This window comes from Varanus komodoensis, unplaced genomic scaffold, assembly GCF_004798865.1.
Source record: "Varanus komodoensis strain SLA01 unplaced genomic scaffold, ASM479886v1 scaffold9, whole genome shotgun sequence".
In the NCBI taxonomy this organism is placed as follows: domain Eukaryota; kingdom Metazoa; phylum Chordata; class Lepidosauria; order Squamata; family Varanidae; genus Varanus; species Varanus komodoensis.
The window spans coordinates 18,853,025-18,879,203 of NW_025336598.1; the positions used below are offsets into that span (position 1 = coordinate 18,853,025).

The window sequence follows — 26,179 nt, forward strand, 5'->3', positions numbered from 1 at the left end:
TCGGTCCGGATGTTTTCGGTCCCAGCACCACCCCTGCAGAGGAGCGCGGATCCTAATTCTTGAGCTGAAGTCACTCCACAGAGGGAGGGGGGGAGGGATGAGCGGCCCATTTTCCGGGGGAAGCCTCGTCCCAAGAACGCACCCCAAGCGCGGTCACAAGAACCTGCTGGGACGCGTACAAAGCCGCGCATTGTGCAGCAAAGCCGTCACGTGGGGCCGCGCTGGGTTCGCGCAGCTTGCGTGAATTCGCCCCCCCGCCCCGCTCCCGCCGCGTGAGCTTCGGCCCGTTTCCCATCGCGCCTGCAGGTAAAGGGTTACAGAGTCCCTCGGAGTCTTAAGTGCAAACTTTAAAGGTCTTTTATTTTCCTTGGACGGTCACATGACGCCGGGACACCCAATGACACCGACGACAGTGTCGCTCATTAAGAGGTCATGCAAACTTGCTCCTGCACTCGCCGCTCGCTCCCGCATTTGTTGCAAGTTGCCATTCAAACGCAGAATCCGGCTGGAGCTATGGCAGGGCGTCCCCAGCAGCCGGCGCCGCTTCCCCAACAGCACCGAGGCTGCAGGTAGGAGCAGGTCGCCGTCCCTCTCCCTTGCCGGACCGCTGCCACTTTCCCTGCGGCCCCCGCTTAGCAGTTCTGCGCTGGCGATCGCGCCTCGCCTCGCGTTTCACCTCTTCCCAGCAGCGATCTCGCCCGTGGGCCCAAGTTTGGGGCAACTTTTGTCTTCGCTCCTTTCTGAAGCTGGTTGGGGTGGGAGAAGGGGGTCTTTCTGTTCAGACTTCCCCGACCTGGTTCCCCCAGAAGGTGGCTGGCTGGGGCATACTGGGAGTTGTGGTCCAACATCTCTGGGGCGCCAGGTCGCAGCAGGCAGCCTTGAAGTATCCAAGGCGAAGAGCAGTTCTGTTGAAACTAGTAAACGCAAGAGCTCTTCACACGTACTTGGCCGTGGTTTCTGGAAAGGCGGGGCTGCCGGAGGAGCTCCTTCACCCTCGAAATCGAATGCAGTCGTGCCTTAAGTTTCCTGGAGACCGTAGGAACCAGGTAGCCGCAGCTTCTAAGCCTCTAAGAAAGGAAGGAAGAAGCGCAGGTAGCAAATAGTCTTCGCAAGTTTGCGAAGCAGGGTCTGCTCCTGTGTAACGTGTGAAAGCACCTCCGACAAGGAGCGAACTAAAGCTGGTGATGGGGGAGGAGCCACGGAGCAGGGAACTCGGAGAAAGAGGATACATCCGATACTAAATCGGGGGCATACACGAAAGGAGTGCGCCAAGTTTCCCCAACGTGGGCAGTAACTGATTTGGGAGTTGCTGCTTTGGGATTCTGTGTGAAAGGGGATCAAAGTCAGAAAAAAATGAACTTCATTCCTTTTTCTTTCCCTCCCCTCTCCAGATCCTTTAATAACCTTGCATTTCTTTGTCCCTTTATTTCTTCACACCCCAGTTAAGGAACTTGCTCTCCTCGCTTACTCACCAAAGTTCATGCATGCACACCTTTGGAAGTAGCTCGCTAACCTTCTTGGAACCACTGGGGTTCAGGGCTAAATCGGTGACAGGTGGAGAAATGTTCTGTGCATGCCTAGCTTAGATGTAACTCTGTGTTTAGCAGATTTTAAAATGCCCACTCTGGGAAATGGGAAAACAAGAGGGAATCTTATGGCCTCTTTTGCTAAGAGTATTGGGACTGCAGAGGCTCAGGTCCAAATTCCCATTCCTTTATGAGATCTGTCTGCCTCTCCCTACCCATTTCACCTACAGCTTAGAGTACCTGACAGGACTGTTGTGATTGTGATAGGCATTGGGAACATGCATTCTGGCCTGAGTTCCAGGGGCAGAGGGAGGGTGTGATGGAACAAACTCTAAGAAGTTTATAATGGCACAAGGTTTTGTGGACTAGAATCTACTTCATCTCATGCTTGTCCATGAAAGTTTCTGTCACAAGAAATTTGTTACTCAAAAGACTCTTTGTATTCACTGCAACATACTGGCACAGCTATCCCTCTAGTAATTGTTACTTTTGGATGGAGTGGCCTATAAATCTAATGCCAGGATTATCTTAACACATCATGGCATAGCTCATGTTTTGCTATGCTCCGCTCTCTTTGATATTATTAGTAGCTACATTTGGCAATCCTAATGTTTAGTTTTCTATCAATTCCATTGGAGATCTGGAGAAACAAACACACAGAATAGTTGGACGCATAGTAGAAAGTTACATGGAAGTATTTCTTTATCTCATTTGGCTGGAAAGATTTTTTAGGGGTCCTCTTGATAAATGGATGGGAACCTAAAGCAACTCCCCTGGTGCTGCTTTTAATACTTGGGCAGAGTCCTCCAATAAGGTGGTTCCAAACTGTTTAAAGCATGAAAGGCCAAACCCAGCACTGCGAATTGGGTCCAGAACTAACAGGCAGACAGTCTCAACAAAGCAGGATCTGAGTAACATGATCAGAATGCCCACTTTCCGCAAGTGTTCTCACTGCTGCGTTCTGCACAAATCGCAGCTTCTAAATGGTCTTCAAGAACAACATTACAGTAATCTAGCTTGGCTGTAAACAAGGCGTGTGTCACTGTGGCAAAGTCAGCTTTCTTAGATAGCACCGCAGCTGCTCTCTGTGACTGTGATGTTTGGTGACTATCCTGATTCTAAAGAGTACAACCATTCCAGAGGTCATGCTTCCTCGAAAACTGGATTTTGCAACTTGAAAATTAGTTTTGGGACCCTATGGGGCTCCTGTATGCCCAATTCATGGCCACTTGGAACACTATTTATGTCTTGGTAACTACAACATGCTCTGCTTGGGGCTATCCTTGTAAATTGCTCAGAAACAGCAGCTCGTTCAGACTTGTACTTTCCTGCTTTTACAGAAGCCTCATTCAGTCATTTGCCTGATTCATTAAAGTGTACCCCGGCCCTGCCTCCTATGTCTCTGGGCATAGGGGCAAGGAAAGCCTGATGCAGTGCCCTTTCCATGGTGGCACCACTGGTTTTGAATTCCCTCCCTAGGGAACTGTTTAGGAAAAACATTGGAGTACTGCCAGAGGGAATCCTTTTCAAATGCCACAATATCTGTGAATGAGGTAGTCCAGCATGAATACCAGTCTTCAGAGCCTTGAGTTTGTTATCTAAAATGGGAATATTACCAGCCTGTTGGGATAGTTAATAAAAATTTATTAATCTTAGTAAAGGAGTTTTCTAATGGTGATTTTTCATGATGTAGTGGCTTAGAAATCTTCTAGTTCTTCAATCTTCTTATTGGTTGGCTGGAACACCAGAAAAATAGGCCAGACAACCGATTGTGATTTTTGTTATGTTGATAAGCATAATCTGGTAGATACTATATTTGAGATTCTGTGGATGCTGGGAGGGGTAATATAGCACAGCACATCCCACAAGCAAAAAAGATACCCTCTCTTCTCTGCTACCCTGCAAAATTGCTGTTCCTGTATTGGGCATTTGGAAGGAGATGTTGATGAAATAGATGCTTTGGGGGTTTTTAGGTGTCTAGTTTTGAGCCAGAAGTATATTTTAGAAGCATGCGTTTTTATTTATTATATCCTGCCTTTTTCCTACAAAGGGCTCAAGGCAGCTTACATCAATCTCCTCCTCCATCTGATCCCCACAACAACAACACTGTGAGGTAGGTTGGGCTGCGAGTCTGTGACTGGCCCAAAGTCACCCAGCTGGCTCCATGGCTGAGCGGGAACTAGAACCCAGATCATCTGAGTCCCAGTCCCACGCTCTTATCCACTACACCACACTGGCTCTCCAGTGTGTTTTCTGTCATAGTTGCACCTGCATATAAGTTCCTGCACACAAATCCAAAATACATGCACCCTGGCTCTTTTCCATCAGAGGGAGCAAAACGTGTTTGAACTACAACTGTTCTATAATAAGCTCCAACAGATTCATTGCAAGATTAAACACTGTGAGTGGAAATGCCACCGCAGACGCAGAGTCTGTCCAGTGTAAAACCAGTGTAAAAACACACCCTGCTTGAGCAGACAGAGTCCACCAGCACAGCATGGAGGAGGTGTGGCAGAGACATCCACTGTGTGGGAAACCTGGAGGAAGCCCTTGGGGATGCTACAGGTGCATAAGGAATGCCCCAGGATATGACTTCCACATCTGTATGGTGCTTTCAAAAGAGTCTCCAAAAGCATTATTCTGATTTCTGTACTATATGAGGAGGATTTCTATTCTTTGCAGTTTACATTCAGCACTGATCTTGCAGGATAATGGGTAAACATTTGAAAACTGCAGAATTTATGAAATTGGAGTCTTGGTATGTGGAGCCCTGGTGAATAGACACTGCAGAAAAGTGGACTTACCAACTGAAATTAAATCAGGGTAGTCAAAATAGCATTTTTTAAGGAAATAAGGTAGGATTTTATTGTCTCAGGGCCATATCAGGGAAACCAGCAGCAATAATTGACAATACCTTTCCTTAGATCAGATGATGGAAAATAGACAAAGTACCAGTGCCTATTGGATCCCAGTACTGTTTTCATCAGTCAGGTAAGGGAAGGTGTTAAATTCAGTGTCCTCTGTCGGCAATTAGATTTAAAATCATTATGTGTGTGTTTGCCCTTTTTTAATTAAAAAAGAAAAGATATTCAGGTATGTTCTCTACTGCTGAGTGGGTGTATTCAGATGATCAAGTCCTGACTTAATATTCTTTGACCTTTCTGCTACTTCCTCTCTTAGTACAAGTGAGTAAAGAAGCCATAGTTTACTATACCTTTCCATTATGCACAAAAGGGAAACTAGGGTTAATGGCTTCTAAGGAAGCCAGGTTGAAGACAACAACTAAGCTCTCCTATCTTGCCTTGTTTGGAAACCAGTAACTATCATTTCCCAGTTTCCATGTGGCAGGAAGCTGTGGTTAATTGTGACTTCCTGGCTTGCTTCTGCACTCATGTGAAGGGAGGAGTAAAGTGGACAGGAGCTGTGTGAAGATGTGCAAGCCTCAAACGTATCTGGGCTTGATCATCCAGATCCAGTCACTGTGTGTGTGTGTGAAATCCTGATTCAAAGCAAAGTAGCAAGACAGATGACTTTAGCAAAGTTCTGTATATTTTATGACAAAGACAAAGAACAGTTGTATTTACCTCCCTGACCAAATATTTGCTATGCTTTCTGAAATGTTCCAGGAATACCACATAACTAAACAGCTGCCACATTTGCCATTTTACGATACTCAGTATTGGATTACAGCAACCCACCCAGTTTATGTGCAATCATTAATGTAAGTAAAAATGGAGTTTATCATAAAGGGGGTCTACCAGGAGTTGGAGACCACTGCCCTGCTTCTGCTCTCAAATTAGCTATGTAATCAGCAAACCGGTTCATAAAAATAGGTCTATAAAACTAGCCAGGTGAATGGTCACTACCACTCACTACTGGTTTTACTGCTCGTACGCAGGGATGGGCTCACCAATGTTGCTGGAATGTAAACTCCCATCCGCCCTCACCAGCATAAAGCATGGCAAAGGAAGCAGGGAGTCCAGCAACATCTGGAAGGCTACACATTTCCCTGACCTCTGATATAGGACATCATTCAAATACACACTTACTGATTGATACTTTTCAATGTCAGACATTTGAAGTGTGTTCACAACTTTGTCATGGAAATGAATAAAATCCCAAAGTGCCTTTAATTTTGACTGTTTCACATAGAACAGTCCTATGCAGATTTACCCAGAAGTAAATCCAGTGAATTCATTAGTGATTAAGGCTGCTCGGTGCAGGGTTTCCCAACTCTTTTAGACCCATGGACACCTTTAGAAATTTGAGAAATTGCTTCAGGAATCAGTACAATACCTGGCTGGCAGGCTTAAGCATCTACCTGCTGACACCTGTGGATCTCAAGGTGCATCTTGTCCAGCGAAACCTTTTGTTTCAATCTATTGAACTCTGCAACATCTCTTTAATCAGTATTCTGTTAATTACTGGTGGTGCAGTTTAGCCAATGCTTCTTTTAAACATGTGCTTTGGCAGTTTTCAGTAGTTGCTGCTTTTGGAGGGGGGTATTATATGGATAATTTTTATATTGGAGCAATCACTAATATTCACTGATTTAATGATTTACCTGTGGAAAATCATTAAATTAACAATTGTGGAAATTAACAGCTGGTCTGTATAAGTGGACTTTCTATGTCCTTTTCATAGTTAAAAGGCTGACATTGCAACATTGGAAGAATAAACACTGACTACCTATAATGCAATGGCTTGAGGACCTTACAACATTTCACTATTTGAACAGGTAGTGGATAGTTACCACCTTGAAATAGTAACTTACTTGGCTATCTGGTCTGCTTCTGTTGAAGCCTATGTATATTTGCAAGAAATCTGTATACTTTTCATACAAATCCATGTGCATATATTTTAAAAGTGGGAGCATTAGAGTCATGCCCTTGGGCTCCACTTTGGGGACCCCTTTGCAGGTGCTATTGGAGCTGCCTGTGGCATTCCATTGCAAAACTCCAAAAGTAATTCAACCTGTAGTAATCTAATCTAATTAAGTGATTAGTAATCTAATTAAGTGATCTAGTAAAGGTAAAAACACACAAAAATAACACATTCAACCAAACTAAGACCTGTAAAATGCAAATAAAATATAAGAAAAACAAGAATAGATTAAAGTGTGGTGTCTGTTTGGTGTGATGGTTAAGAGTCCTCACTTAGCCATGACACTCTCTGGGTGAATTTGGACTAGTCATTGATTCTTAGACCAACCCATTGCACAGTATTGTTGTAGTTGTGTGGATAAAATGGAAAGGAAGAGAACCTTGTTTGCTGCCTTTGGTTCCTTATTCCTTTTAAAATAAAACAGTCTGTACACACTAACTACCCCTGAAGCGGTTAAACAGATCTATATTCTATAGATGCTTCCAAAGGCAGTAATCCTTCTCTGTAGAAAAGGAGTTGCTGTTTCTAATATCTACCTAGTGGTAAGGATATTATGTTCTTTCCTTGATATGTCACATGATAGCAGTAGTTCTTATTTCCTCTTTTCTCCTTGTGATAGTTTAATTTCCATTAATTCTCATTGAGCAATATGTGTGTGTGCGTGCATGCGCATGTGCATCCCTTATCAGCATATACCACTTAAGGTTTTATTACAAATAACAAAGGCAATACCCACCCCAGCCAGTGCCATGCATGGTTGCAGACAATATGATACTTAACGAAGAATAGCTGCGTATTGTTTGGGTACAAATGCTGAAAACAAAAGCTAAACAGATTAGTCACCAAGCACTTTTCCTGCTCACAAGTTGATGATTAAGTGTAAAGGTGCCACTTTGTTTTCTTTCTGGCAAATGCCCTTTGCCTTTTAATACTTGCAATGGGATGTAGAATATAGGAAGATGGTAAGTAATATAGTAAGACTCACAGAACTGCACAGTTGGAGGGCACCAGGGAGATCCTCTAGTCTAACCCCCCACCCCACCCCCCAAATCCAGGAATGTATCTCACAACTACAGCATACCTGGTGGATTGTGATTCTGTCTCAGCTCACATACTTGCAACTAAGGACACCCCCATCCCACCAGTGTCAACGAGTTCTTAACAACTGCACAGGCGAGCAACTTGCTTTCCTCCTGCTGCTTTGGCTGCAGTGCCCATCTTCCCTAGTCAGCATGTCTGGGGAGGAGGATCGCATGAATTTTAGGACAAAATACCTGGAGGCTCACAAAGCAGCTATCTCAGTGCTGTAGGAATAACTCATAAAGGTTAGAAAAAAATCTGCTTCTTCACAGTTTCCACGCATTAGTTCTAGTCCTGATTTCCAAAGCAAGAGAATACATGTTTTCACCCATCTTCTATGTGATAGCTTTCAAGATATTTGAAGAGAGCTATCATGCCTCCTTTAATCTTCTCATCCCCATGCTAAAGCTACCCAGCTCTTCTGAATGCTTGCTCATCATTATATTCCCATACCAGGTAGGGCTGTACATGTTGCGTCTGACTTGAGTTTTGCTTCCCAAATGATGGTTAAAAGTGCAGGGCAGGCATTCTTGTAGAAAATAAACTTTGCAAACTTACAAGGTGGCATAATATTTAAACAAGTGGCTTTTAGCTGCAGATGTGAGGCTGGTTTGCATCTCTGTAGAAAAAATTATTTTTCCCAACTGTTTGGTATCAACATTTCCTATTTTACTGCGAGAGTCATTCATAAGCATCAGAGTACTCATACTGTAGATTGAACAAAATGTATACATTTTTGTTTGCCCTTTTCTAAATATGAGCACTTTAAAACAAATTCCCTACTATAATTCAGTTTCCCTTATTCTATCCATTTGTACGTGCATAGTTTTTATAAAAAATGCAGACTGCATCACAAAATTCAGAAAAATACAAATACTGCAAGACATTCTCACTCATTTGTAGGTTTGGGAACTGCATATTAAAAAGCAAGTTCACTGTTTTCCTTACACATTTCTAGAAACCAGTACAGAATGAAACCGTAGCCAGCACTGGTTGACTAGTCTGTATACTGCTGTAAGGATGTTTTCTAGCTGTTCTCATGCTTACATCTTTGGATTTCATTCTCCTGCTCTTGCATAGTGGTCTAGCACTCCTTCTGTCCAGATGTTGTAGACATCCACTCCCATTAGCCCTAGTGAACATGACGAATGCTAAGGAGGCCTTAGAGTCATTGTCCAAAACATCTGGCGAATGCCTGGTTGAGGAAGGCTGCTCTAGTACAAGGTGTTAAACATGTTTTGTTGATTTGTTTCTATACTTTAATAATTAAGTATTAACTGTACTGGATTATTGTTGGCTGCTTTGAATACTATTTTCAGTAGAAAGACAAGCAATCAGAATTATTAAACCTTCCTCATATCATATTGATAGAAATGCTTTCTATGAGTTGGAACCACGTTCTGCATCTGGAATGACAGATGTGCTGCACACTCATGGCCGCATTTGCAAACACTGAGCAGGCCATGAGTAGGTCTTGTCAGTCTTTCAGCTACATTTTGCAAAACCTTTCTCCTCATACAGTCTGCCTTCCCACTCAATCCTTCTCCTTTGACATCTGTGTCCAAGTCTTGCTTATGGCTGATATTTTGGTGGTACCACTTCTCAAAATCCATGTGGGTCACACCAGGTAGAAAAAGTGTGTGCACACACAAACATAAATTCCCTCTCTCTGTCCTTTAAAATGTATGCAACCAGTGGCCCAATCCTCTGCTACCCATTGCTGGGATGCATTTCAATAAGGAAAGCTGACATCTGTGTATGTGGTGTGAAAGCTCTTTTTATGACATAATGGCTGGGTTCAGACAACAGAACAAGCCGTGGTGGTTTTTTGCCATGTTGGTTTGTCATGTTTTCTGAACTCAGTCATGGTATTTCACCATGGTAAGTTTGGTCTTATCATGTGCGCTGACTCATAAGAGTCTTTGGCTCATGTGGAGGAGAAGGAGACTTCCCATGGGAACCAGACTTCATTGCAGGAAGGTGTATATCTGGTGCCAGTGGTACAAATGCCCCCCCCACTCCCTGATGAAGCTCTTCAAACAGAAGAGGGCACAGATGGGAGTAGGATTCAGGGAGGAACTGATAGTGAACTGCAGTCAGAGGGCAGTCGGGCAGTTGCCAAGGAAGCAGTTGAGGCGCCTAATGATAACAGTCTTGAGAACATGGGAGTTGGCATTGGCCCAGTAGAGGGGTTGGAAAATGCGCACTGTCACAGACACATGCGCAGACTGGGGCAATTGGAGAGAAGACCGTTGGAATGACAGAGGGAAAGAAGTTTGTCAGACCTGCCCATCGAGGGCTGGCCCAGGCGAATCAAAAGCATTCTGTGAACTGATCTCATTCAGAAAGAGAGGACAACTTTGCCATCATCATTAGCATCATCATTTTCGTCGTATCTCGTAGTTGTAATTGACAAGTTTATGTAGAATAAAGATTTTAGTAACAACAGCCAGGGTCGTCGTTTTCATAGGGAAAGAGCGCCAGCCTCATGACAGGTCTTCGGAAACCACAATAAGAAACCACAGGTTGTTCTATGGTTTTTCTATCCCATCATTGCTTGTCCTTTTGTCTGAACCCAGGATCATGGTTTCATCAGCCCTGGTATGCAAGCACCTCAGAAAAGGTGACAACTGCTGCAGCCATCTAATCTCAGTGTATGGACCCTGTGACATAGGCAGGGAATGAGGTATCTTAGGACTAAATCTCAGGCACAGTGGCTAATGGGATACCTGGCAACAGTGGAAGGAATAAGCAGGGAGGATGGAAATCATGACAAGGTAGAAACACACTATTGTCTGTCAGATAGATCATGGGGAATAACTTCATTTGCAGAGAACAAATGAAAACTGGACCTTGAAGAATTCCAAGTGAACCTTGCTAACCAAGGTTCACTCCTACCAGGACAACTAATCAGGATGCTGTCTCAACAGGGAGCTAAAGCCAGCTGAAGCCTTCTGTAGACTGAAAAGACCTGTAGCATGTTCCGTTCTGACCGAGTTCCACTGCAGAGGAACTGACTGAACTGTTTGAGGACTCTTACCTAAGTTTCCAGGCCTGTGCTTACATGAGACTGGAGGGATGGAGGTTTTGCCAAGGACTTCCCCTCTGAGAAAAATGTTGGGGGCCTTGATGAGCACTTTCATTGGCTTCAAAGGCAATCCTTCAGAATCTCAAGGCATCTCTGGTATGGTATCTGTGACTGCCACCTTTTCTCCTACCAGGATCTTACACATTTAACAGCTGCAATATAAGCAAAAATATTTGGTTGCTGCATTTCCACTGTGGGGAAACCTTCTCCCATACAACACCATTGGTTTTTGACCCCTCGATCCACTGTACCTTTTAAGGTTCCTGCAAAAGCCCACAGAGCTGGGAATTTAAAGTTGTTTCAATAGAGTCTCCATCAGTAACACACTTTGTCAGAGTGTGGGATGGATCCAGGCACAATCCACTTGCATAATTGTAATTCATTTGCCTTCAGTGGGATTACTTAGTCCTATCATGGCTCTATAAAGAGGAAAAGGAAAGAAGCTGTTATGAATTTCAGTGTTTTGAATGATACACAAACTTCAGTACCACTGTTTGGTGATTGAAAGAAGCTATTGTCTCTTTAAAGGCAGAAGTAGTTCTTGTTACTGCATTGATGCTTGTGTTTTTGGCTTGTCTGCCTGGGTGGGGCATGGAAAAGGCAATATTTGTCTGCTGTGTGGTTCTATTCTTTTCATGTTTGTGTTTTGCATTATCTTTTTCCCACCATGAATTTACTAGGTGTCTTATGGATTTATGTCAGGCTTTCACTTCAGAACACATGGAACCTTTTGATAAAGTTTTTGAAAAATTGTTAAGAGCATCTTACTTAAGATATGGATTTGGATGCTAACATGTGATTCAAAATGAGGGGAAAGTGCAGTTTATTTTTGATTAGGCCTAGAAGAAGTTTCTTCATTGGCTTGGATAAAATATTCCAAATACAAGAATCATTTGTGATTTGAGGGCTTTCTTTTTTTTCTCATGTGCTTTTTGTGTGCAGAAAGGGAGCTGAAATGTGGGGATAATGTTTACTGCAAAGCAGGTGATAGTGTCCTGGAAATACTAAATCATGGTTCTACTTATGTGCAGATTCTGCAGGAAAAAAGTATATTTGGGTACAATCGCAGCCCTAAGATCTAAATGAGAGCTGGAAAGCCTATCTAGGGATATCACCTCTAGTTTTTCTGAATGCACACAGCAGCTTATATACCTTTGTCTCAGTCTCTGAAAGGCTAAAACTCACATGACATTGATATTGAGTGCATGGCTTGCCACTGCATGTAGCAAATCTGCCCTACAGATGCAGCACTGTTGTTTGTGTGTAGATGATAATTAAACCCTCCTAACACTGTTGTATGGATCCAGAAGAAAGCTTTTTTAAACCCCCTTCTCATGTGCCTTGGACCTGATACTGATGCAAGGCATGGCTGCTACACATAATCAAAAGGATGATCTACACAGCACTAAACTATATGCTTAGCATTGCACAGAATTTAGCCCTGAGGAAGATGTCATTGCATTGGCTTTTGCAATTTCCCTTGCCCTGTTTCCACTATTTTTTTAAAAATGCAGGGGGGTTGCAAACTGCTCACTTGAGGAAGTTTATCTATCCCATTTTAAGCAGGCTTTCCCACGTTCTGAGAAAACTATCTGACTGCATAGTTGTTGTAGGCACAAGTTTCTTCTGGACAAAAACATATTGGCAAATGATAGCTCCCTCTCCCTGACCTGGTGCCTTCCAGATGTGCCTTCCAAATCCCATCATTTGGGACTATTGGCCACACTAGCTGGGGCTGATGGGAGAAGTCCAAAATACTTGGATTATGGAAGCTGCCATAGCTAATCTTTCAGGAGAAGGAAATCTTTTTTCTACCAAGGGCTACCATCCCATGGCTTTTTGCAGGACTTGTAAAGGCATGATCAGCCATGCTATGATTCAGCACTATGGATAGCTCCTTAAAACTGCAGCCTAAAGCCCAGGGTGGATACCCCTTCCATTAAACTGGAACCACCAACCTCCACTGGGAGCTACCATGAAGGGCTTGGTATGGGGGTGTGCAGTGGCTGGCAGCTCTAGAGCAGGACTTTGAAGACCAAAGGGGGTATTTCTCGGTGTACGCATGCCATTCTAGTTCATTTTTGCAGTCAGGTTCTAATCAAGGCCTGGTTGGGAAAGCTTGCATGCTGCTTACAAACACGGGCCATTGTAATCTCTATATTTGAGCCTGAAGTAATTATGTGCCATTTTGGTTGGTAACTTCGGGTGAACAGAGACCCAATTCTTCTCAGGGTGGTGGTGGGGGGGTGGGAACAACAGATTAAGTGGCAAGTTGGCCTGACTCCAGATAATACTAAATCTCTCCAAGGAACAAATGCTTTCTTCAGCTTTTAAGCATTGTTCCAAAGCAGACTGCAAAAGACTGTAAATAACATTAAGATAAAGAAATCAAACACCTTTCCATTCAATAGCAGGATGACAATAGAAACTCTGTTTCATGAAGCCGGTCAGGTATTGGTGTTTTCCCTGTCTACAGACTGCAGCTTCTTCTGTGCTCAATAACATGGGTTTACAATGCCCTGCTCATACATCATATTCCAAATTGTTGTGACTTAGAAGAGTGCAAGGCCTCTTGTTACAGCTCTTCTAAATCTGTCAAAGAAATTGTTTTAGGGACAATATCATTGACATGTGATACAGATTAAACTGTTTGCTTGACACAGTTGTTAAATCCTGCATTATTATAATCCAGGACAAAACTGAATGTGATCGGTGCTGAACTTAACACATTGAAGCAGGAGGTAATCAATTAGTATGATTTTTCATGCAAAGCATTCAGAGCCTTCTTTGTATACTGGACCAGTATTCCAGTAAGGGAAAGGGGTGATGCTATTCCTATGAACAGCTAAATCAAGTCGGGTGACCAGGACCAGGCTGCAATATTTCAAAGAACCAGAGTGTTTTGGCAGGTGGCTCAGTGGTCTGATGGTGCCATGGTCGGACTGGTTCATTTGTTGGGTGATCTTATGCCTGAAGCCAGAAAAGGCAGGGCCTTTTCAGTGGTGATGCCCTGGTAAGGGCTTGTTTGTTTGTTTTTAAAAGCAGGGAAAATGCAGTATTATTTTTGAAAGCAAAATGTGCCCTATTTGTGTAAATATGTTATTCTATTTTTCCACAGCACCACCTAGAGGTTAAGTAGCAGGAATGGACCAGCATTTTTTTAGAGCTTGGATCCCAGTTCTGCAGCAAAATTAAAAGTACATTAACAGCCTTGTGTGGGAAAGGTCTTTGTAGTGCTTTGCAAAACCCCTTTGACTTTTCCACATTTGGTTTTGTTACAACATGAAATACAAATAGAAACTCAACACTGTGACGGTGCAAAATACTTCTGTTGTGACACAAAAGTTAAATCAGAGACCTATGTTGTATTGAGAAGCACATTGTGCTAACAAAATTTGTAATTTTCTTCATGCAGAACACTTTTTGGTTATCACAGGAGGGTGAAATAATCCACATTGGGCGGGGTGGGGGGAGGTTATGGACCAAATCAGCTCCTCTTGCTTTTTCTGTAAATTTTGTCACTACCATGTTTTTTCAGAGGGCTAAGGCTGAGAGACAGTGAGCTGCCCACGGAGGCTCATACCTGAGCCGGATAAATGAGCTCGAGTATAGCTCAGGCATAGGCCAAACATATTGTTGACTATGCCAGCATTGTTTTCCATGTCTAGTATTTGTCAGTGGAAAAATATGGCTAAATTTATGACCTGCCTGTTTTTCTTTATTATCCCTGCCTCTTACATTTTTTTTTTTTCAAAGTAAGAAAGACATACACGTGAGACCTGTAATAATACAGTACAACTTTCCTCCGTAAAGAAAACTTGAACTTTCCTCTGGGGTAGGCATTCCACTCCTTCCCCAATTCAGCTTTTCTTTATGTTATTCAACATTCAGTGGGCATTTCATAAAACATCTTCTTTGGACTGTATTAGACTGTTTGTCCCGTATGATTATGAAATAGACAGCAACCTGGCCTGGCCCTGTCTTTTAAAAAAGAAGATGCAAAAGCCTTTGATAGGATTGATTTATTGTATCTAGAGTGAGGGATTCACTGCATGAGGCTTTTAACCTGAACTTTACTGTTGTTTCTTCTTCCTCTTTGTGGGAGGATTAGGGTGTCCTTTGCATGAGCTTTTTCTTTTTTTCTGCCTTTCAATAGGTTCTGTTAACACCAAGCAAGGCAGCACTGTAGAGTAGAGCAGAATTGCAAACTAACTGTAGGCTTCTTTAGGTAATAATGGTGACATCCAGGAAAATAGTTGACTTTCCTTGCTCTAAAGCAGGGGTCCTCAAACTTTTTGAACAGGGGGCCAGTTGACAGGTGCTAGTGGTGGCCGCAGGCCGCCAAGGTGGGGGGGGGGGGGGGGCGGGGGGGGGCAGGGCACATGCATGCAAGGCATGGGGGGCACCTGGGGCGAGCCGGCTTGCTCGCGCGGAGATCGTTTTCTTCAAGCAAGTCCTTCTTGTGAGCAAGCTGCCGCCGCCTCACTCACAAGGAGATCATTTTTCTTCAAGCGTTTCCAAAACAACCTTCTTGCAAGCAAGCCGCACACGCGCCCAGCAAGTGCAAAACATGTGGCGCGGGCCGGTTAAAAGGGCATGGCAGGGCGGATCCGGCCCACAGGCCTTAGTTTGAGGACCCATGCTCTAAAGATAGCTGTGAAAATGGGTGGAAAACATAGGAGACACTCTGAAGAGTAATGAAGTTGGGGGAAAGCCCTGCAAACTTCTGTGAGTAAGGAATCATGAGCTCACAATAAATGCCTTGTGTAGAGAAGGTGCACCTAAGAGGTGCACAAAATTGTTTTGTGTGATGGAAAGATGGATGATTTTCAATACTGCAAGCTATGAAGCAAAATATGTACAAATTATTCAGTTCACCAATTTTGACAGGAAGTCTGTCCTGCCCTCAAATGACGCCCCCCCCACACCTTCTTTCTCTAACCAACTGAAAATTATTAATCCAGAAAATAAACCATTACCAAGTTCTAGCACTTTCTCTTCCAGTTTTGTTGGAAACCCCTTTCTTGTGCCTCAAAATAGCATCCATACTGGTGGCTGGGCCATACCCAACTTGCACAATCTACAGAATCTAGTGAAGTATTAAAATTTGAGTTTTATCACTTCACATTGCCTGGGGTGGGTGGTATATTGTTAAACATAACAATGTTAACTCAAACAGCATGTCATAACTACCCATCAGGAGAGATGGAGGGTTTGTGTGTACTTCCCTGATGTACTATTTTGCACCAGTTTTATATTTCCATGTTAGGAAAACATCCAAAAAAATCACCCTCACCAGCAGATTGCTACAACAAATTCGACTACTTTCTGTGTAGTTTCCTCTATGGAACACATAAAACTCATCAAACTCCAAATGCAGTAGGTGTAGGTTTAGTTTGTATTGGATTTTAGGTATTTACCAATTAATTTATGAAAGCATTCCATAAATGTTTGTCTTGTCCTCTAGCTTTAAGATATAACAGATCTGATAGTCATTTTCCATCCACTCTAATGATTTTCCAGCATAAAAATGTTTTCTTTCATCTGTTAGTTTCTTTTTCTTTTGAAATAACAAATCAAGACAAAAATGACTATATTCTTCTCCATCACTCCCCCTTCCACCCTTTGCCCATGGTAGAACTAAATATCCCATTTAATCTTTAAAGGGTTAGGATTATTCCCCCACCCCACTTCAAAATCCTGTTTAATTCTCTTAAAGTCTGTCTCATGATGTTGTGGTGTGCAGATTACTTCTATAAATTTAATGACATTTCTGCACCACTTCTTGTTCCGATGTTCTCCTAGACAGGTGTTTGAGGTGTACACACATTTGTTTCGTGCTCCTGGCATGGAAGCCGAAGGTAAATTCTACAAAGTCTTCCATCTGCAATACACGGAACAACTAGAGCTGCGTAATACAATATTGCAGAGTGGAGTGCTCCCTTTCCATTTCCTCCTTGGCCACCCACGTACTCTAACTGGTATTGATGATTACTGCAATAAATGAGTTCTCATTAGGATAACAGCAACTCTGACTGCTTTGCTCTGGAGTGAATTTAGTATAGATAATCTAGTATTTGTGGTCTTGCACTTGTGAAGGGTTGATGCTGTTACACTCTTTTCTCAAAATGCAGTTGTTAATCATGCACTAAGGCTTCTTCCAGTCTAGCCATTTTGTTTTTAATACCAGTTTATTTTAGTCTCCCTTTGTCTTGTATTAGGTGGCACAATAACATTTTTTTTACCCTTACAGAGATTAGTTTTAAGAAGTTGCAATTTGATATCAGCAAAGTCAAGTTTATTTCTTTTATTTGTTTATTTTTATACTGCCCAACAGCCAAAGCTCTCTGAGCAGTTTGCAACATATTTAAAACATACATAAAATATATAATTAAAACATCTTAAAACTACATAAAAATTGACAGTACTAAATTTAAATACAAATAAAAAAAGTTATATGTTAAAAAGAACCAGGGCACAATGACCTCTGCCTAACACTAGCATGCCCCAGTAACTAACTAAATGCCCTGCAGTAGAGGATGGTCTTTACTTAGCACCAAAAAGATAGTAAAGTTGGCATCAAGTGGGCTTCAATGAGGAGCACATTCTATAACTGCGAGGCCACCACTGAAAAGGCTCTTCTGCTTGTTGCCACCAACCGAGCTTCCCTCAGAGGTGGCGATTGGAAAAAGAACTCAGAACTTGACCACAGTATTTGGGTAGATGAAGATCAAGAGAGGCATTCCATCAGGTATTATGGTCTTAAGCCATGTAGGGATTTGTAGATCAACCCCAGCACCTTAAATTGTGCTTGGAAGCATAAAAGCAGCCAGTACAAGCTGGCCAGAATTGGTGTTATATGATCAGTCTGTCTGATCCCTGTTATTAATCTGGCTGCCTCATTTCAAACAACCCCACATAGAGTGCATTGCAGTTCAGCTTAGAGATCACCAAAGCATAGGTCACTGATAGGAGGCTATGTCTGTCCAGATGGGGACGTAGCTGAGTGACCAGCCTAAGCGGGTAGACCTTGGGCCTCAAGTGACAAAGATAGTTCAAGGAGCACCACCAAGCTATGAATCTGTTTCTTCAAAGGGAGTGCAATCCCATCTGGAACAGGTTGGATTCCCTCCATCTGGTAAGAAGAACCACCCACCAACAGCATTTCAGTCTTGTCTGGATTAAACTTCAGTTTGTTAGTTCTCATCCAGTCCATTGCAGTGGCCAAGAACCAGTTCAGCACATCCACAGCCTCACCTGCTGAAGATAGAAAGAGAGAAAGGGTTGCATGTTATCAGCATACTGATGGCATTGAAATCCAAAACTTCAGATGACCTCACTCAGTGGTTTCATGTAGACATTAAATAGCATGGGAGACAAGACTGACCCCTGAGGAATCCCATACTAGAGAATCCAAGGGATAGAGCAATATCCCCCGAGAACCACCACCTGGAGCCTATCCTTGAAGTAGGAGTGGAACCACTGCAATGCGATTCTTCTCACACAGCAATCTGGATTGGAGATCTTTCTTTGGGAGCCCTCTTTGAAGGAGATCAGAAGAGTGGCTACCCAAAGAAGGGCCTTCTTGGTGGTGGCACCCTGGCTATGGAACAGGCTCTCCAGGGAGCTGTGCCTGGAGCCAACACTTTTTTCATTTCAGTGCCAGGCCAAAATCTTTTTATTTTCCCATTATTTTAAATGTTAATCGTGTTTTAAGATTGGATTTTATTTACTGTAGTTTTGTTGCTGTATCTTATAAATAAAAAATAGAGCTTTTACCACTGAGTTCACAAACATGGCCTTGTCCATTATGCTACCTAAGCTTTATGTCTACCTAGTTTTCTAAGGAGCTCACCCAACATTTTACCCCATAGCAACTCTGTGGGATGTACTAGACTAAGAGACTGTGACTTACAGCTATACAGGAACTCAGAACCAAGCCAGATAAAATATTATGTGTCTGTTCACTTCTTTTCCTGAAAAGTGTAATAAATATGCAAAATATATTTTCACAGCATCAGCTTCTATATTCTCCACCAGCTCCATACAATGGTTACTCATTCTTCACATGCTGTTAAATGGATGAACAACATCCATTTAAGTATCTCTTAACTTTAGGGCTTATTTAGAAGCAGAACTATTACTAGAGCCAGAGCAGGTTCATGTATACCAAGTGCAGCATGGGATTACTCAGCACACATTTCTCAACTGGATGTATAATCTAGTTCCGGTTTAGTCTGGAAAGCTAAAGCGTCTAGGGGGATTTCCCATAACCTCAAGGGTGGCTCTCCACTCTTCCCTGTTTGCACTCCCTCTTAGCAGGCCAACTGTAGCTTTTTGTTGTTGTCTTGCTTGGGTCTTTGCTTTAGTGCTAGGCTGGCTACTGTGATCTGGGCTATGGGAGAAGGCCTTGCAGGTGCAAAGTGGGGAGACCTGAGGCTCTAAAGGAGCAGGAGGAAAGGAGGCACACAGGAGCAGGCAGCCAATTAGCTGTGTAATTGGGGCAGGGGGAGACCTTGAGAAGTTAAGAGGAGTGTCATCGGCTACCAATCCTGCTACTTAGATGGAGAAGCTGAAAGTGCAAGAAAGAGAGTAAGCAGCGGGAGGTGAGAAGAAGACAACGCCCTCTCAGTGAACTATTACAACTATTACAATATTGCAACTATTACAATAAAAGGACCTAGGGAACCTTCAAAATTTGCTGGGTTGCTGACTGATTGATGAGGCCGTACTTGTGGAGGAGAGGCCTCCAAAGGCCTCCAGGTGCACAGTGTCACCTGGTGCTTGCTCAGGACAGGACAAGCTGCCTAGTAAAAGCCCCATGGGACAGTTCTTGGATCCCCAGTGGCTCCTGCTTTCCCAGTACTGAAAATGGCTGCTCTGGAGCGCCTGCCCACCCTGTGAGTGGAAGTAATTCTTGTTTTATGAGGAGGCCCCTTATCTGGCTGTGAGCTATTTCTTTTATTGTGGATTATGCACAGGTTCTTCACATTTGAGAAACTGGGGACTGTGCAGTATCCTTTAACAGCCCTGTCAGCAGCACCAAATGCTCCCTTTGCTCCTCAGGCTCAGTGTGTGTGTTCTAATCAGTGTTTGACTCAAGCTACAGCCAAAGCCGTAGTAATTAATCAGTGGAATGCATGATTAATCACACTAATTAATGAATGTAATGCTTTCACCCCTAATTACTCCTCTCATATTTATGAATGGGAATAAACTGAGGTGTCATGCACAAGGTCACAGAGAGAAGCCAGCAGTTCTCCTATACTTGGAAAATATGCTATGACCTTGTTCGAATGATACAACAACCCATCATGGGCTATGATGGATTGTTGTGTTAAGTGTCTTGCTTAACTTTCAAAACAAGCCACCCTGACAATCCATGGTTTTTCCTGGGGTTTTGCATATCCACATGGCTGGAAAGCATGGTGTTCTAGTCAACTTCCTTTCCCTGCCACCTGTCTTTCAGTATTAATGGTAGTGACTTCCTGGGTACACACACCCTACTCCTAAGGGACCAAACTGGGCTATTCTATCCAAAGTCCCAATGCTTCCTGCCTCTGCCCCCTTTTCTGGTTTAGCGTCTCTTTTCTCAGCAGCTGAATCAGTACAAGACATGGCTGCTTCCCCCACTGTCCTGAAATAAGACCGTTAAGGCAGAATAAGAGCGTTCTTTGCAAATACCACTTACTGATCACCATGACAAGCAGCAGAAGGTCTGCAAACATCAGTCCCTCTTCTGCATTCCCTAATGTTCACTTCACAGACAGATACGTCATCCTCTAGCAGCTGCTCCTGTTCACCAAAGCTTTATTGACATCAATTCTAGCCATGGGCTGATGTCAGATTTCGTAGCACTTTCCATGTGTCCTGGGCTTTTTTGAAATCATAGCATTGGCAATCAGCTGTGTAATCAAAGTTCAGATGTGGTAATGCAGCAATCCATATCAGTTAAAAAGGGTGGGCCTGACCTTGTACAAATTTGCTTTCAACATTGGTACTTCTTCCTCAACACAGCCTTTGGCGTGTTCAAAGGGAGGTACGCCAATTCTTCACAGAGACATTCTGAGCCAGCTCTACCTTGAAGATGTTCTAGAGATGGGAGATGAGAGAAAACGCATGCAGAGTTTCTGTGAATGCAGCTTCCCTTGGGTAATGTGTCCCTGGACTTCTCACACAGGTGCCTTGTAGCTCCTACCTGGCAGGGAGCAAAGTTCTACAACCATAAATACTTTTACAACATGGCCCTTGTGGACTTGAAAGGGAGAATTATGGGGGTTTATGCAGCCAAGGCATGGCTCTCTTCTGGAATTCACCCTTAGCAGACAATGGGCTGATCCTTCACCATGGGCAGATTCTGCACCTGCTGCCCACTACAGTATGAGGCAGCATGAGGGTATGTGGGTGTCTTTGGTGGCAGAGCTGAGCCATAGAATGGAGCACTTCCCTACTGACCTTTTGGACAAGGAGCAAAGAAAAAACCATGCCTGTGTGTGTGTTTACAAAAGCCTTTCCAATTAAAAACCTGGATGTGGATTGAGGTGCTCAAAAACAGAGCATAGCATAGTGGGTGACATAGGAAAAATAGTACAGTCGTTCAGTGTGATTGTGCCATCTACTCTTCATAGTTCTTACCAGTAGGGTCTTCATGTGCCCTACTTTACAGAGGACAGTCCTCTGTTTGAAGCAGTCTCTTCAACTTCAACAACCATCCACTCCAAGTTAGAAACATAAAAACAGAGTGAGTCAGAAGGGGTCTCCCGGGCTATCTAGTCTGACCTTCTGCACCAGCCGGCTCCGCTCATGACATGCCCACCATGTGGACGTCCAGCCTATCCTTGAACACCCGCATTGATGGGGCCTCACGACCTCTCGACTAAAAGTTCAGTTTAAGGACACTTCTTCCATAAGAAGCTGAGAGAAGAAGGGGATTTTCTGTTGGCCATCAGCTGTAAGCACCTGGCAGCAGACTGAACAGGAAGCACACAGGTCATCCGGTTGCCGCTTTTCCCATTGCGGTGAAATCTTGTGGTATTTCTGTTTATGCTACAGTAAATCATTCTAAATGTGCCTCTGTAATGTTAGTGCATGCAAATTTTATGCAAATATCCTTTTCTGGAGTTGCAGAGGTGGACATCCTGCTAGCCAGTAAAGGAAGTTCTGCAGAGCAAGGCGTCAAGCACCGATTGGAAGGAGTTCCCCACAAATATTTGTAGGGGCCAGATAGTGCAGACATTTTGAGATAAGAACCAGCATTTTGAATTGGGCCCAGAAGTGAAAGCACAGGTAGCAGAGATGCTTTGAAAGTGGTTTTATATGTTCTCTACAATTTGTGCTTCTCAAAGGGCAGGCTTAGGCCATCTGGTGTTGAGATGTCCTATTGTTTCCACATGCTCTGCAGAAGGAATCTGGAGCAGTTGGCAAAAATGGAAATTCCTTGTTCCAATAATGAGCCTTCAAGAAGAGGTTGTAAAGATGTGGGGGATATAGGGAGGTAACCTGTAGCCAGTTGCCACAAGTCACAGGATTGAAGTCTCTTTCTCCTCTTTGCTGTTTCACATTAAGCTTGCTTAATGCCCGAAAGTTGCAACATCAAATGATGACTTGCAGGTGCAAGTGTACTGCTTCAGAGATAACACCCAAGATGGTTCTGCCGTAGTGCTTTGCATCACCTGAAAACCAGTGCTTTCCAGCAGTGTTAGTTCACAGAATCATTTTATAGCCCTCATATACCATTTTCAAATGTGGAGAAACAGAGTGATGTGCATATATGTATGTGAACCAGCCGTGAAATGAAATCTTGTGCATGTTTAGACAGAAATGCCTAAATGCCTCCTAGCACAGGAGTTGCAAGCCTTTTTTCTGCCTAAGCATACGTAGGATTGTGCCGTTCATGCATTTGCATAATTGGAATTCCTTGCAAACTGATGTCCAACATGTGCCAGTCTCACTTTGCTTTCAGACATTCTTATTCTTGCTTTAAAGACATTCTTCTTTAAACATGCTTCCCTGATTACTGAAAGCCCAGTAACAATAGTACTGGCATAACTGATATAAAATATATTTTACGTACTTTTATCTTTTGTATTTTGAGATTTTTTTGTGTGGTTCACCACTAGACACCTTTCTGGATACAGAACAGTCTAATAGTGTCCTGTGATTCTCTAGAGCAATCAGCACTTCTCCAAGAAAATAGTCAGAATCTCAGTGAATCTTTTAACATTGGGAGTTTTAGGTCTTTTTCTGTCTAAGCATGTATGGCACTGTGCCTTTAGTCCTCAGAATATTCAGCAAGCCAATACAAAAACAAACAGTTTGCTTCTACTTAAGTATTAATTATGATCGATACTCTTTTTAAATTAGCATTGTAAGAGCTTAATAATACAGTAGCAGTTGCAAAACAAGATCTAATCACTAATCTAAGTAACAAGCTAGCTGAACTTCAGAAGAACTCTCCACAAGAGTAATGACAAGGTAACAAGAGTGACTTGAGAAAAACAGGTGGGCATCACAAAGAGGATGGCTGAAAGAATTCTCTCCTGTTTACACAGTGAAGGAGTCACCTTCCCCACTGGAGCCTACAGTTGTTTTCTTCAGATTGCATCTCTCCAGGAGAGCGCAAAGAACTCGCCAGGATAGGGTTTTGCCCTTGGAATGCAGCTTGACTTGCTAAACAATGGGGACAGCTGCAGAGGGTGAAGAGTCATTGGACGCAGTAGCTCTAATAAATACTGTGCCTGAAAAATTCATCCACTAATGTCAGACAGTAAAATCCTGAGAGCTGGCACATAGAAAGATTGAAGATACGTAGGCCCAGGAAGAGTTGCTTTGGAGAAAGAATATGAATTGGCCACATCCAGAAAAGCTTGTGCCCCATACTTCTGCACTCCCTGTTCTGGGTGTGCATCTTGATTGGAGGGCAAAATCAGCCAGGGATTCTCCTGTGAACTGAAATGATCCAATATCATCCCCAGGCAGAGATGCAGTAGGATTACTCCTTCCAGTAGACTGAGTAGCAGTAGGAAGGGCTGTAGCTTTACATGCAAAAGGTTCCTGGTTCAATTCAGTGCACTTCTACTTAAGCCTTGAAAAAGTCCATCTGTGAAGTCCTGTTTTGTTTGTTTCTTGTGGCACAGCAGTGTTCCCAAACACACAGTTTGATATACCCAAAATCTTCTTGAAAAGCTTGATTCCCTATTAATGGCCATTTTAAAAAGTGTGGTCTATCATTTTAAGATCTTACTTGCAGAACAGAAATATGTTAAACATGTAAAGCAGGGGTCTCAAACTCAACTTACCTGGGAGCCGCTGGAAGTAGAGTCTGGGTGAGGCTGGGCCACATCAAGTATTCCACCACTGCGGTGGGGGTGGGCCGCTCATCCCGCGTCGCTCCCAGAGGCCGGTCCAGGTGCTGCCAGCGCTTTGAAGGCCGCAGGGCTCCTCCTCTGTGCCCCGCTCGTCCCTGCAATTGGCCTGCCGGCCGCGAGTTTGAGACCCCTGATGTAAAGGGTTAATTGAACTCCATTTAATGAAAGCGGAAAATGTTTGCACAGGTAAATAATACAAACCAGACAATGCTTTATTTGCATTCATGAAAACTCATAAAGAGATCTCGCCAGTGCGGAAGTCCAAAGGTTAAGACTTCAGTTGCACATCCCTTGGCCAAAAGTGAAGACCAACTTTTGCAGTGTTTTAAATGCCAGACTTAGAATTCCTGTTCAGCTATACAAAGTCTGAAAAGCAAATGCAAAGATGAAATGCTTTAGGATGTCTGAATTATATTGTATAATTCAAGGGAATATTTTTCCATCCAAAAATGAGTTGTTGTACACAAGCTATGAACTATGTATTTATAATAAAAATCTTAGTATCTCAGTGAACTCCATGGATTGCCTTAAGCAAGTCACTGTTCTCTGGGCCTCAGGGCTTCCCATCTTCAGTCCAGACACACTTCAGAGATTCACCGGGATGCACAGACCCAAGCAGAGTGTCTGTGAAAGTGGACCTGTGTCCACCCAAGCTCTCCATGTGCAGAAGTCAGGGAGGCACTATAGGTTTTGACTGACACTTCTAGCTTCAAAGTGGGCATAGCTTTACAGGAGACTGTCTTTTGTTCAGATCACTCTGTTTTGGGATGGTATGCACAAGTAACTCATCAGCCGGTGTTAACTGGGCAGAAAATAAAAATGAACCTTCAAACTGTTATTCATTCATCAGAAATCCCTTCCCACTGCACAAACTATTGGTCTTGAAATTTATCACTGAACATGCTCGGGTAGTTCTCTACCTTGTATGCCACTGTGTAGTGATTGCTCACAAATCCACAGTGCTGTGTGTGCGCTTGTGGCAAGCGGAGGAGGCAGTCATCTCTTTTTAACATCCTAATGCTAATTTGGACCTGAGAAGTGAACATTCTCTAGAGCATTCCAAGCATGCTGATCAGTGTTCCAAAGTGGCAATGTATGTATGTATGTATTCATTTATTTTCAAATTTATAGACCGCTGATTAACTTGACAGGGCTCTCAGCAGTGAACAACATTAAAATATGGTGCAGTTGTGCATCCTGTTATTTTTGTGTGCTTGGTTTTTAATAAAATCATCTGGCCTTCTTCACAAACACATGTATTTACACTTGCCATCAGTTTCAGCAGTCCTGACTACTTCTATACATGGCATGCAAAAATATGACTAATTTAAAGTGTCTGCTGAATAGTACCCTAACCCTAATCCTGCACCACCAATTTTTCAAAAATGCAGAAAAAGCATGAATCACAGGAACCAGAATCCTATTATTTCTTATAAGAAAGAGCCAGTGTGAGATATCTGTAAAGGAATGCAAAAAAAAAAAAAAAAAAAAAAACGGATTCCCAGTCATCTCTTGCAACCTAAAAAATGCACCTGGTGGCCTGATTGCTAACGAGAAGAGAAATCTGTCTTGTCATTTTCCCCTGCTATGTGTAAGGTGCTTGGTACTTTTGTCCGGCCAGTTCCATATTTTCACCCATAGAAAGTTACTGTATGGAGAGGAGAGCATGCATATGCCTTTTGATCAGAATATTTTCCCTGTTCTGCAGACATTATGAGGTGCACGTAGTTCTGTATACTGAAAGCACAACATGTGTTAGAGGGGATGAGATGAGAACTTTCCATGTTTTATTCTTGTTATGGTCATGTCTCTTCACCTTCTATTGCTTCTGTGCTATTAACAGCAGCCTGAACAGAAGAGTGAAACATTTTGGGAATGGGAGTAAATGTGAACACTCGCTAACATCTGGATGAAGCATCCTTAAAGGTGCTGCACAAGGGCCAGCTTAAAAATTTGGTAAAACCCTATCAGTCTATGTGGAGCTCTGCAGAGTAACATAGTCCAATGAGATGCCTAGAAGGAGCTTTTCGTCTAAATTTATATTTTAACAGGGATGGGAGAGATTAAGCATGATAGACAAAATACATTCAGCTCTAGGTTACTATGAATAATCTAACTGGCTTCTTTTGCATGCAAACCCTCAGCATTAAAACTGGACCAGTTTCTTATTCTTTTCTCAGCCTTGACCTTGCCTATAGATAAGCCATGATCCCCTAGAGTCCAGCATCACCCCG

General features: G+C 43.0%; 1 protein-coding gene across 1 annotated transcript in view; it reads left to right on the forward strand.

Moving 5' to 3' along the window:
- The first annotated feature begins 449 nt into the window (after positions 1-449).
- CUNH4orf19 (chromosome unknown C4orf19 homolog) overlaps positions 450-26,179 on the forward strand; it is a 48,510-nt gene continuing 22,780 nt past the window's right edge. The window contains exon 1 of the mRNA XM_044418211.1: positions 450-569. The gene's annotated coding sequence lies outside the window, so the exon portion shown is untranslated. The remainder of the gene's footprint in view (positions 570-26,179) is intronic.